Here is a 12707-nt window from a genome sequence, read left to right on the forward strand (position 1 = left end):
AGTTTATACATAGCATATACATTTTATGGACACAGCCTATTTCACAATAGTTCTATTTTCTTTGTTTTTACTCCTGTCCTTCCTCTACCCTCAACCTCTCCCATATTTCTGATGTCCATCCGGTTTGATTTATATTTGCTATATCTTTCAAACTGTGCTCTTTCACAAAAGTTCTTAACCCATATTCGTTTTACGGACACTGTGTATTTTCATGTTTGTGTGTGGAAAACCTTATTTATCTTGAGGCAGAGTGTAAAACCCTGTTGTCTTGTTCAGCCTCCGCTTTTCCTGACAGGTCTCTTTCTCACAAAGCAGCTCAACTTTCCTCCACACAGACTTCCTTTGAAGACTCCCATCCCTTTTTTTGTCAGCAATTTTTTTCTGCATCTTCTTGACTTACTTCAGTATGAACTTCGGGAACAAAGAAAAAATATGCACTGTATATATGGCAGACAAATTGCAGCACGGCTGATCGCTAGTTCCCTCAGCATCGAAGTCAGTGCTCAAGAAATTAACAAACTGACAATCACGTATTCTTTATGTTCATTGTAATTTCACTGGTGTGCACTTAGGTGAGATAAACAGGAAGGCTGAAACATTGGCGTTACAGTTTGACTTTTAAGACAGTGGTTCCCAATTAGGGGTTGAACTAGGACCCCTGGGGGTACTTGGCCTATCAACAGGGGTTACTTGAGATGACTCATGAGACAATAGACCTACTGTTAAAATGCACAAGGGGGTACTTAAGGGGTGCTCCGGGCAGAGAAAATTTCAGTTGGTGGTACAGTAACAGAACAAGGTTGGGAACCACTTCTTTAAGGGACAAGACGATTATGCAGCACATAAAGGGATTCCAAGATGACACAGTGTAGAATAATGTTTTAGAAGTGTGAAGATTTTTTTTTCCCATTATCCAGGTGTGAGCTATCCTCCAGATGGGACTTACAGATCTCTATTGTGTCTTTCCGTCAGCTCTTGCTGATAAGAAGCTTAGCTGTACAATATGTGTCTGGTTGACAGTGGCAGAAGCTGATAGCTGAAGACTGCTGTGCATCCCAAATGGCACCCTATTGCCTATATAGTGCACTACTTTTGACCATGGGGCACTACTTTTGACCAGAGCCCTGGCTGGTCAAAAGTAGTGTACTATATAGGAAATATGGGGACATTTGGGACGCTGACAGTGCTCTTCTGTGGTGCACTGAGCTGGAACACTATTTTCAGACCTGTGTATTTAGTTATCATGGCCTGAATCATTGCTCTCTAAAGATAGACCCAGGGGTTTACATATGTAGGATCTTAATTTGATCACCCAATTTAACATTTGTAGTGTTTTGAGGTTCAAAAAAGGCTTCTGAAGTTTGTAAATTCCACTTTGAATTTCAGACCCCTACAAAAATGTACATTAATTATAATCCACATAATAATTCACATTTCCTGTTGCTGCAGGATTATTTTCCTGCTGTAGCAAACTGGCTCAAACTAAGATCCTACATCTGTAGACGGGGGTGGGAGGCTGAGGGAGGTGAACGTAGAGTCGGTACCTCTCTGACTGACGTGTAGGAGATCCATATCTGAGCTAGAGATAGGAAGATTAACAAACAAATCTTTGCAGCTTGCAGTTTATCAAGACTGAGTTCCCATCACATTTTATAATGACTTATAAATATAAATTGACACTACGGACAGCTGCAATTCAGTAATTCAGTCAAAGCTGCACTTATCAAGCATGTCAAAGTATTGATACTGTAAATTATTTTGTTGTTGTTGAGCAAATCCTGATTTGATTGTATGCATATCAAAGACACTGTGGCACTCAAGTCACACACTCAGGGTTGATGCCACACGTAGTCAATCACAAGCCAACAGTCAACAGGGAGAGTATCTCTACAAGGAATGCAAATACATTTGACACCCATTACAGCTTTTTGGTTATGAAAGACATACCCGGCAGCACCATAATAACTGTGCTCTATCAAATCAGTTCTTCCTACATTCAGTGTGGATAACCAAGGGGTTACATCAATTGAAATACAATGGAAATAGTTCTGTGCTAGTTCTGTTGTTACACACATGAAAAAATATTATACAATTCTATGGTATAAATACTATAGCATTCACGGTAGTGTTTTTGCGTATTTTACTGTAGTTATTTTGTTTTATTAAATGTTGACATAGAAGTGGAGGCTTTCTCCTTCAGGAAGCCCACTGGAGAAATACAAAAATAGCAAATGTTCCATAACTTGTAGGTAGGTAGGACTGGGGTCTGAACATATAGTTCAGCTTGTGCTCCTTTCTATAACCTGTAGGGAACACAATATATGATCTATACTTGGCATGTAGGTCTCTCACTTATACGTGGCACAAATTGCAATAAGGGGGAGAGAAATGGGCAGGGTAAATGCAAATGAAATACTGTAGTATTTAACATAGTTAAACAAGTGTAGTGTTTTTTAGGAACATTAGTGTAGTATTTACTACAGTTTTTATTTTTCTTGGATAATACTGTATTATTATTACATATACTACAACATTCTACAGTAAGTACTACACATGATCGAGGGATACAGTGTGTAGAATATAATTCTACAGTATACTTCAGTTTACTATAGAATTATATAGTAAGTACTGTAGTATTCTATAGTAAACTGTATTTTTTCATGTGGTTACATCACCCAGAGATAAGGCTGGAAGTTTAGTAACCCATACATGCATTTTGCCAAATGTACTGTGCTTCAATTGTCCATTGGACCAAGTACACTACAATCACCTGCCGCTTATCTAATTGCCCATGTGATTATCATGATGTTTCCCCATGGCATGTGCATTTTAATAGGAGCCTGTCAAAACCACTGATCACACCTCAGTTATGTGTTAAAGATAGTACCAACCAATATATCATTGGAAAGCAGCGCTCTCCACACAGTGAACAAATTGGTGAGGAATGTGGTGAAGTTGTTTGAGCTGTTTGAACTGTGATAAAATGACTTATCTAGGAGTTTTTGGTTTGTTATTACTCAGTTGGTCTACTCAGTGTCGACTTTCTGTAGTGTAGAGCGTCCCAACCTATTGAATAAAGACATGCATTAAAAACAGCATCAATTTGAATGCATTTACTTTCCAATTTTACCTTCTCAGGCCTTTCTGAACACAGATCCGTATTTATTATTTCAAATAAAATAAAATTAAAAATGTTGTCAAATGCCCCGATACAACAAGTGTAGACCTTACCGTGAAATGCTTACTTACAAGCTCTTAACCAACAGTGCAGTACAAGAAGAGTTGTACTGAGTTTTTTACCAAATACACTAAAGTAAAAAATAATAATAAAAAGTACCACAATAAGAATAACAATAACGAGGTTATATATAGGGGTATCGGTACTGAGTCAGTGTGCGGGGGTACAGGTTAGTTGAGGTAATTTGTACATGTAGGTAGTGGTGAAGTGACTATGCATAGAAAATAAACAGTGAGTAGCAGCAGTGCACAAAAGGAAGGGGGGGTCAATGTAAATAGTCCGGTGGCAATTTTATTAATTGTTCAGCAGTCTTATGGCTTCGGGGTAGAAGCTGTTAAGGAGCCTTTTGGTCCAAGAATTCGCGCTCCGGTACCGCTTGCAGTGCCGTAGCAGAGGAAAAAGCCTATGACTTGGATAACTGGAGTCTCTGACAATTTTATGGGCTTTCCTCTGACATCCAGGACCTATTATATAGGTCCTGGATGGCAGAAAGCTTGGCCCCAGTGATGTACTGGGCCGTACGCACTACCCTCTGTAGCGCCTTATGGTCAGATGCCAAGCAGTTGCCATACCAGGCGGTGATGCAACCGGTCATGATGCTCTCGATAGTGGAGCTATAGAACCTTTTGAGGATCTGGGGACTCATGCTAAATCGTTTCAGTCTCCTGAGGGGGAAGAGGTTTTGTCATGCCCTCTTCACGACTGTCTTGGTATGTTTGGACCATGATAGTTTGTTGGTGATGTGGACACCAAGGAACTTAAAACTCTTGACCCACTCCACCACAGCCCAGTCGATGAGAATGGGGGCCTGTTCGGCCCATCTTTTCCTGTAGTCTACGATCAGCTCCTTTGTCTTGCTCACTTTGAGGGAGATGTTTTTGTCCTGGCACCACACTGCCAGTTCTCTGTCCTCCTCCCTATCTGCCATCTCATCGTTGTCGGTGATCAGGCCTACCACTGTTGTGTCGTCAGCAAACTTAATGATGGTGTTTTAGTGATGTTTTGCCACGCAGTCGTGGGTGAACAGGGAGTACAGGCAGGGACTAAGTACACACCCCTGCGGGGCCCCAGTGTTAAGGATTAGCGTGGCAGACATGTTGTTGCCTACTCTTACCAGCTGGGGGTGGCCCGTCAGGAAGTCCAGCATCCAATTGCAGAGGGAGGTGTTTAGTCCCAGAGTCCTTAGTTTAGTGATGAGCTTCGTGGGCACTATGGTGTTGAACGCTGAGCTGTAGTCAATGAACAGCATTCTCACATAGGTGTTCCCTTTGTCCAGGTGGGAAAGGGCAGTGTGGAGTACAACTGAGATGGCGTCAACTGTGGATCTGTTGGGGCGGTATATGAAACATGTAGGTATTACAGACTCGGTCAGGGAAAGGTTGAAAATGTCAGTGAAGTTACTTGACAATTGGTCCGTGCATGCTTTGAGTACATGTCTTGGTAATCCGTCTGGCCCAGCGACTTTGTGAATGTTGACCTGTTTAAAGGTTTCGTTCACATCGGCTAGCAAGAGCGTTATCACAAAGTCATCCAGAACAGCTGTTGCTCTCATGCATGCTTCAGTGTTGATTGCCTCGAGGCATTTAGCTCGTCTCGTAGGCTCACGTCACTGGGCAGTTTGCGTCTGGGTTTCCCTTTGTAGTCCGTAATAGTTTTCAAGCCCTGCCACATCCGACGAGCGTCAGAGCTGGTGTAGTAGGATTCAATCTTAATCCTGCATTGACACTTTGCTTGTTTGATGGTTCGTCTGAGCAGGATTTCTTATAAGCGTCCGGATTAGTCTCCCGCTCCTTGAAAGCGGCAGCTCTAGCCTTTAGCTCGATGAGGATGTTGCCTGTAATCCATGGCTTCTGGTTGGGATATGTACGTCGTCAATGCACTTATTGATGAAGCCAATGATCAAGGTGGTGTACTCCTCAATGCTATTGGATGAATCCCAGAACATATCCCAGTCTGTGATAGCAAAACAGTCCTGTAGTGTAGCATCCGCGTCATCTGACCACTTCTGTATTAAGCGAGTCACTGGTACTTCCTGCTTTAGTTTTTGCTTGTAAGCAGGAATCAGGAGGATAGAATTATGGTCAGATTTTCCAAATGAAGGGCGGGGGAGAACTTTGTCTGCATCTCTGTGTGTGGAGTAAAGGTGGTCTAGGATTTCTTTTCCTCTGGTTGCACATGTGACATGCTGGTAAAAATGTTGTAAAACTGATTTAAGTGTTTCTGCATTAAAGTCCCCAGCCACTAGGAGTGCCGCTTCTGGGTGAGCATTTTCTTCTTTGCTTATGGCTTATAGAGTTGGTTTAGAGTGGTCTTAGTGCCAGATTCGTTCTGTGGTGGTAAATAGATGGCTATCAATAATATAGATGAGAACTCTCTTGGTAGATAGTGTGGTTTAGACATCGCGCACCAGCTATTATTGACAAATAGACACACACCCCCACCCCTCGTCTTACCAGACGTAGCTTCTCTGTTCTGCCGGTGCATGGAAAATCCCGCCAGCTCTATATTATCCGTATTGTCATTCAGCCACGTCTCAGTGAAACATAAAATATTACAGTTTCTAATGTCCCGTTGGTAGGATAATCTTAATCGTAGGTCAACAATTTTATTTTCCAATGTTTGCACATTAGCAAGAAGAATGGATGGCAGTGGGAGTTTACTCGCTCTCCTATGGATTCTCAGAAGGCAGCCCGATCTGCGGCCCCTTTTCCTGTGTATTTTCTTCAAGCAAATGATAGGGATCTGGGCTTGTTCCAGTGAAAGCAGTATATCCTTCTCGTCGGACTCGTTAAAGGAAAAGGTTTCTTCCAGAGTATTCGCTGTTCTGTTGTCCATAAGTTATTGTCGGCCATAACAGACGGTAGTAGCAACATTATGAACAACATATGTACAAAAATAAGTTACACAAAACGCAAAAAAACGAACAAAATAGCGCAATTGGTTGGGAGAATGTAACATGTCAGCCATGTTCTTCGGCGCCATCTTTTGTACTTGAATAACTTTCGTGGTTGCATACTGTAAATGTAATTTCCCTTTTTTCCTACTTAGATTCCCCATTCCAAGAGTACCTATGGATGTTCAGATTCCCTGAAACATTCCATGTATACTTTTTTCCCTTCACATACCCTTCAATTGATTGGGTGAAACTTGGAATTCTTAAAGCGTGTCACTTTGTAGAATCAGAGGCTACATGTCTTGGGTTGCTGAAATCTCTGTGTTGAAGTAAGACAACTGTAGTTTTCCTCTTTAAGTGATTAGAGATTACACTTGCTGGACTGTGGGGGCCAATGGATGGTGTTTATTCAAATTATAATTGTTTGAATCAATGCCACTCAGTGATGAATCAACTCCAATCACAGTAATTGATCTCTTATTAGAACAAAAAAACTGTCAGATGGAACAGAGTAAATAAGCATTTTAACATCATAGATTTAGCTAGTGGTAACTTGTGGAATAGACACCGGCTGGAATGCGGTTTTAACCAATCAGCATTCAGGATTCGACCCATCCATTGTATAAACAAATCATAATTGTTTGAATCGATGCCACTCAGTGGTGATTCAACTCTAATCACAGTTATTGAGCTCTTATTAGAACACAAAAACAACATTTACTGGACTTCAGTGACAAAGTTAGAGTAACCAGACTTTTCATATTGCAATTAGGATATAGTACCACCCTTGCATTAAACGGTTGTCCTCTCCCTCCATGTAATTGGGAAAATCAGGAGTGAAGAGGAAATGAATCAACTCTTGGAGGACAGTGCTTCTTTATTGTTAAAAGTAAAACCAACACGTTTTGGCCCTTAACCTTCATCAGATTTTTGTTCCTCTTCACTTCAGATTACTCCTTAATTCATGCTTCTTTGCTGGAAAGCGTGGTAGTGACAGTGTTCCCTTCCCATTGGGAAAATTAGGATCAGAAAGTCAGTGTTCAATGATTCGTATGTTTGAACCAGCTCATATACATAATGTAGGGAAGGCAAAGTCTGTAGCAGGGTGCAGGGAATGGAAATTGCTAGTCTAGGGGTTTTAAAATGGCATGATTGGGAAATTAGCTCATACCAAACAACCTTTGACATTATAACTGTCAATCACAAATAATAGAATTCAAAGCCATTCAATGAAGGCCCTATGGTTCTTTTCCTTTAATAGCATATGTTTCTCTTTCTTAATCTTCATTGATCTCTGGTGCACAAAGCCACATGATAAAACAGCACACACGTGACCCTCAAGGTTTCAAAGTGTTGCTTATGTTTAAGACACTTGTTGAAAAAAACATTTCTTTCTTCCCCGAGAGGTTGGTGAAATCCTATTGCATTATAAGAACATTATTGGACAAAGATGAAAACATTTCACTAAAACAAAGATATTATAATTCTCTTTGGATGAAGATATGATCATCCTGCAATGGCTTTCTGGACATACAGATGTAGGATCTTAATTGTAAAACTTGCAGTGTATTTGAGGTTTAAAAAGGCTTCTGAAGTTTGTAATTTCCACTTTGTTTGTAATTTCCATTTTCCCTTTTCGAAAAATGTATCAAACCTTACAAAAATGTCCATGAGTTATAATCCATATAATAATTATAATTTCCTGTTGCTGCAGGATTATTTTCTGACTGTAGCAAACGGTCTCAAATTAAGATCCGACATCAGCAGTTGTATTTGTTTTGTAGTGGCCATATCTATGATCGTCACTGTCTTTAATGTCATGGTATCATGGTGGGATCATGGCTCCTGACCCACTAGCTACAGGTGAAAGGAATCAACCATGTTTTCATGACCCCTTCAAAGATAGGCCACATGGAGTTTACATTTGAGCACCATAACATACCCTTTCTTTGCTCTCCCTCAAACTCTCTCTCTCTCTCTCTCTCTCACTTGCGTTCATTCTCTATCCCTCTCTCTCTCTCTTTCTTTCTCTCTTTCTCTCTTTCTCTCTCTGTCTCTCTTTATCTCTTACCACGATTACAGTATGTCACAGAAATGGTTTGAAAAGTAATAATCAGGTCAATTTTGGCAGGTTTACTGAACAAATGAATGATAGCGAGGATAGATGAGTCTTTGAAAGTGGAACATCAATCAGATGATTAAAGAAGCATGCCTTGCCAGTTACCACTCTGACTGACTGTTACAATACCAGTATTGCCAAACTAAGATGTAGAGGTCCTGTTTTTTCACTGTTGTGTTGTGAATCTTCACAGTACATTTGCTTTTCTCAAGTGACTGAGGAAAATGTATTTGTGTATACTGGGAATAAGGCCGTGACAGCATCACAAGGCTGTACTGGCAGCTGACTAGACTACTGGATATAGAAATAAACATAAGTGTCACGTCCTGACCAGTAATAGGGGTTATTTGTTATTGTAGTTTGGTCAGGACGTGGCAGAGGGTATTTGTTTTATGTGGTTCGGGCTGGTTGTGTCAGTATGGGGTTGTTGATTTATTATTTCCGGGTTTTGGTTTATGTTCTATGTTTTGTATTTCTAGGTTCATTCTAGTTCTTTGTATTTCTATGTCTAGGTAATTGGGTGTTGGACTCTCAATTGGAGGCAGGTGTTTTTAGTTGCCTCTGATTGAGAGTCCTATATATAGGTATGTTTTTTTGTTTGTAGTTTGTGGGTAGTTGTATTTTGCACTGCTGTGAGTATTAGCCTGTGAAACTGTTGGTCTGTCGTTCTTTGTTTTCCTGTGATCACATTTATTTAATAAAATATAATGATAAACATGCAACCCGCTGCGCCTTGGTCCTCTCTACCCAACGACAACCGTTACAATAACAAATAAACGTTTCTACATGCTGGGAAATGAAAATCCATTTAGAAAGCTAATAAGCTTGAGCATAGATTTGGTGGATAGATTAAGTTTTAAGCAAAATTATACTAGTGAAAGCAAAGCAGCCCCAGCTTGATGAAAAACAACATATTCTATGTGGGAGCCCTTATTACAGAACTCTGGCAGAGCAGTTTGCCCAGGCGGGTGTAGGCGGGACTGGGCTGATCTTTTCTTAAGGGCTGGATTCAAGCCGAATCGCCGAAGTATCGAGGAAGATCCGCGTTAAAATGTAAAGGTAATTTTTGATTGGTCCGACATATGTAGCGTTTACTGTGAAGTCAGTCTCTGTGACACGGGAACATTGCCTTTACTGGTCAAACGCGCTTATAAAGCAGATCTACAGATTGAATAGAGCCCTTAGACGGCAATTATCCTGTGGGTTTGGGCTGCGGAGGATATGGAGGCAGGGACAGCACGGTGCACTACGTCACCTACTGGGTGGAAAGACGAAAGTAGTAACACTGACTAGACTAGAGAGTCATACCCAGGTTCACACCATCTCATCATGCAGCATACCAAAGGGAAACCAGAAAGCTAATACCAAGGCTTATCTTGGTCCAATAAGAATTGAGTTTGCCTTTTCTCAACGTGCGTGCATCCGTGTGTGTGCATGCGTGCATGCATTCTGTGTGGCGAGAGAGTGCTTCAGGGAGTGTGTGTGTACTTCAGTTTGTTTAAAATCTGTTTTACGTCCCCTTTTGACAAAAAGGAAACAGCCCGAATGGTATCTGCTTGGGGTCCTGTACTCCACCTCCACAGGATATTTGCATTTAGCTCAGGAGGTGGGATAAGGGCATTGGTAGGATATGTTTACAAAGAGCCTAAATACAGAGTAGAGACCACTAGAGACTATTCCACAAATGAACATGCTGTGTGATGATTTGCAAGCCACAGAAACACTGCTGTGTAAAAAAATTACAAATAATTACATTTCATTGAAGTATAAAGAATTAAAAGTGGGTAATTTAATCATAGACTTGTCAATTGTTATGTCTAGACTATTTTACATCATTGGATGTAAGGAGCTTACCTTTCAATTTGGCAAATTGTCACATATTTCAGTTTCTCAGCTAGAGCTATAAGGCGAGATCCATAGGCAGACACAGGAGGCAGATGGTTGATCTCCAATATCTATTATAACACAAGGGGTAGGCAAAAGGCAGGTCGGGTACAGGCGAGAGTTCATAAACCAGGTCAGTCCAAACAGTACAGGGCATTAGACAGTCTAGAGGTCAGGACAGGCAGGGGTTCAGTAACCAGGTCCAAGTACAAACAGTACAAGGTGTTAGGCAAGTTTGAGGTCAGGGAAGGAAGAATGGTCAGGCAGGCGGGTTTGGTGTCAGGACAGGCAAGGGTCAAAACCAGGAGGACTAGGAAAAACAGAGACTGGGAAAAATAGGAGCTAGGAGATAAACGCTGGTTGACTTGGCAAACAAGATGATCTGGCAGAGAAAGACAGAAAACACAGGGATAAATACACCGGGGATGATGAGCGACACCTGGAGGGGCTGGAGACAAGCACAAGGACAGGTGAAACAGATCAGGGCGTGACAAGATCTGTCTTGAGGTATGCAATTGTTCAGTGGTGCTACTTTTTTGTATGTCATTGATAGCCATTTTGAGACTTTGGTTTTAGCTGTTTATTTTATTTTGTCTTTGAGGACTAAAATACCATGAGCAGTTTTAGGTAAGAAAGAGTCAAAGCTGTTACTAACTGGTGAGCAGCAAGCTCTTAAAAAAGATTAGAGTCTGTTTTCTTATGTTATTTGAGCACTGGTGTTGTTGTAACACAATGAGTAGTAAACCAATCAGAAGAGATTCTTAGGATTATAGGGCTCCCTGTTATGAAGCAATGAATTATAATTACCATACTAGTAATAACCAATGTTGAAGGCTGTTGTCAGTCATTCACCTACATTTCAAGGATACTACTATGCTTACTCATACAAAGCCACAGTATGTGGATTGTGGACTTGAGTGCACAACTGTTTACCCAAGAATGCAAACAGAAGTGAGGAAATTGTGCCCAGCTGGCAAAACAGGTTGCCATTACGTCATCACCCATTTGTGTACTGGTTGTTTGAGGAAGATGATAATGCTTCATGTTGTTACATGGTACCAACTAATGAACTGTGTGGTAACAATGGATATTTTCCAGTACTTAGTGGTATTTGGTGGTGCCAAGGGACACTTTTGCTTCATAATCCAGTTAATAATGTAGTCTAACAAGGCGATATGGGAAAATGTGACGTAACCTTTTTGAGAACATCATTCATATGATCAGAACACCAATTATCAGTCTGTCTGGTGTTATAAATCCTCTCTGGGATAGGCATCCCGCTAGCGGGACACCTATCGACAAAATTGGAGAGTGCGCAATTCAAATAAATAATCATAAAAATTATGGATATTAAACATTTTGGTACATACAAGTATCTTATATTGGTTAAAAGCTTACATTCTTCTTAATCTAACTGCATTGTCCGATTTACAATAGGCTTTACAGCGAAATCATACCATGCGATTGTTTGAGGACGGCGCCCCACATCAACATATTTTTCAACCAGCACAGGCTTCATAAAATCACAAATAGCGATTAAATAATCACTTACTTTTTGAAAATCTTCCTCTGTTTGCAATCCAAAGGGTCCCAGCTACAACATGCATGGCCGTTTTGTTAGATAAAATCCTTCTTTATACGAAAAAGTCTATTTAGTTGGCGCCATCGATTTGAGTAATCCACTCGTTCAACGTGCAGACAAAGGAATCCAAAAAGCTACCGCTAAACTTTGTGAAAACAAGTCAAACTACGTGTCTATTTAATCCTCAGGTACTAAATGTAATTAAACTATAATATTTAATACGGAAAGAAGTATGTTCAAAAGAAAAGTAAAATTAGCAAGTGCACGTCCTTTTCGTCTTGCGCCCACAGACTGATTTCCAACTGTGACTTCCGGTGCCAAAACTCAAAATTCTTCCTCGTTTGGGAAGAAACAAGCCTGAAACCTTGAACAAAGACTGTTGACATCTATTGGAAGCCATAGGAATTGCAATCTGGGAGCCGGATTTAACATTGTCCCTATATGTTGTAATGTAAGAGCGTGGGATCTCAAAAAAAAAAAAAAAAATCTGGTTGGTTTTTCTTTGGATTTTCTCTTACCATATCAATTGTGTTATAGTCTCATGCATTATTTTAACATTTCTACAAGCATCAACGTGTTTTCTATCCAATGCTACCAATTATATGCATATCCTGGCTTCAGGTTTTGAGTAACAGGCAGTTTAATTGGGACACATCAGTCATTTACATTTACATTTATGTCATTTTGTACATTTACGTCAGACAGGAAGTGGAGAAAAATAGACCCTAGCCTGAAGAAGATGTTCCGGGGACTCTACTGGGTACTGTGAAGTTATGTACGTAACTCAGCTGATGTGTCTTACACAGTGTACCATATGGATGTGACAATGACAGATAATATTCTTCTACTACCCATTAGCTTCCCTTTTTAGACTTTGATCTAACCCAGGAACACTGGACAGGAATGTTGGACATAATGTAATGCATATACTGTAGCCTTACAGTAAAAATCTGGTATTAGAGCTAAAGTATTCAGACCCCTTCCTTTTTCC

This window comes from Salmo salar, chromosome 25, assembly GCF_965601325.2.
Source record: "Salmo salar chromosome 25, fSalSal1, whole genome shotgun sequence".
NCBI classification, from domain to species: domain Eukaryota; kingdom Metazoa; phylum Chordata; class Actinopteri; order Salmoniformes; family Salmonidae; genus Salmo; species Salmo salar.